We start from the raw sequence: 1,489 nt of genomic DNA on the forward strand, positions 1-1,489 counted from the left end.
TTGGATCTGACTCCAAAAGCAAAGGCAATAAAAGCAAAAAATGAACAAATGAGACTATATCAAACTAAAAAACTTCTGCACAGCAAAGGAAACCATCAACAATATGAAAAGCCAACACACCAAAAGAGACAAAATACCAATAAGGGATTAATATTCAAAATATATAAAGAACTCCTATAACTCAAGAGCAAATTAACAAACAATCTAATTTAAAAATGAGCAGAGGATCTGGATAGACATTTTTTTCAAAGAAGGCATACAGTGGCCAACAAACACATGAAAAGATGCCCAACAGTTTTTTTTCATACCTAGTGCAGCCATGGCTCATGTTCCCAAGAAGCATCTGAATCATGTACCAGCTCCAAAGCACTGGATGCCGGGTAAACTGACTGCTGTGTTTGCCCTTCATCCCTCTATTGGTCCCCATAAGCTGAGGGAATGTCTCCCTCTCTTCTTTTTCCTAAGGAACAGACTTAAGTATGCCCTAACAGGAGATAAGGTAAGGATGATCAGTATGCTGTGTTTTTATTAAGACTGATGGCAAGGTCTGAACTGATGCAACCTACCCTGCTGGTTTTATGAATGTCATCAGCATTGACAAGAGTGGGAAGAATTTCCATCTGATCCATGTCACCGAGGGTTGCTTTGCTGTTCATTAGATTACACCTGAGGAGGCCAAGAACAAGTTGTGCAAAGTAAGAATGATCTTTGTTAGGAGAAAAGGAATCTCTCATCTGACCCATGATACTTGCACCACCCACTATTCGTATTCCTTTATTAAGGTGAATGACACCATTCAGACTGATTTGGAGACTGGTAAGATTACTGATTTCATCACGTTTGATACTGGTAATCTGTGTATGGTTATTAGGGTGCTAACCTGGGAAGTACTGGTGTGATCACCAAAAGAAAGGGACATCCTGGTTCTTTTGATATAATTCATGTGAAAGATGCCACTGGCAACAGCCTTGCCACCCAGATCTCCAACACGTTTGTTATTGGCAAAGGCAACAAATCATGGATTTCTCTTCCCCATGGAAAGGGTATCTGCCTCACCCACTGTTGAAGACAGAGAGATTGGTGGCCATATAGCAATGGGTAAAATGGTCTCTAGGTGATATGGTTCAATCTTTATACTTTTTTTTTTAAAGATTTTATTTATTTATTTGACAGACAGAGATCACAGGTAGGCAGAGAGGCAGGGAGGAAGCAGGCTCCCTGCAGAGCAGAGAGTTGTACATGGGGCTCGATCCCAGGACTCTGAGATCATAACCTGAGCCGAAGGCAGAGGCTTTAACCCACTGAGCCACCCAGGTGCTCCTAAGTCTTTATACTTAACTAGATAATACACAGCACAAAAGAAAGGAAAAGAGGGAGGAAGGAAGGAAAGATGCTCAACATCAGCGATCATCAGGAAAATGCAAATCAAAACCACAATGAGATACAGCCGCACATCTTTAGATACAAATATGGTTGTTAAAAGGGAGGG

At 41.0% G+C, this 1,489-nt stretch overlaps 1 pseudogene across 1 annotated transcript; it reads left to right on the top strand.

Moving 5' to 3' along the window:
- The first annotated feature begins 319 nt into the window (after window positions 1-319).
- LOC309864105 (small ribosomal subunit protein eS4 pseudogene) lies at window positions 320-1,066 on the top strand (annotated as a pseudogene). Its single transcript has one exon. The product of its transcript is annotated as a small ribosomal subunit protein eS4 pseudogene (transcript).
- The last annotated feature ends 423 nt before the right edge of the window (window positions 1,067-1,489 follow it).

This window comes from Mustela nivalis, assembly GCF_964662115.1.
Source record: "Mustela nivalis genome assembly, chromosome: 5".
NCBI lineage: Eukaryota > Metazoa > Chordata > Mammalia > Carnivora > Mustelidae > Mustela > Mustela nivalis.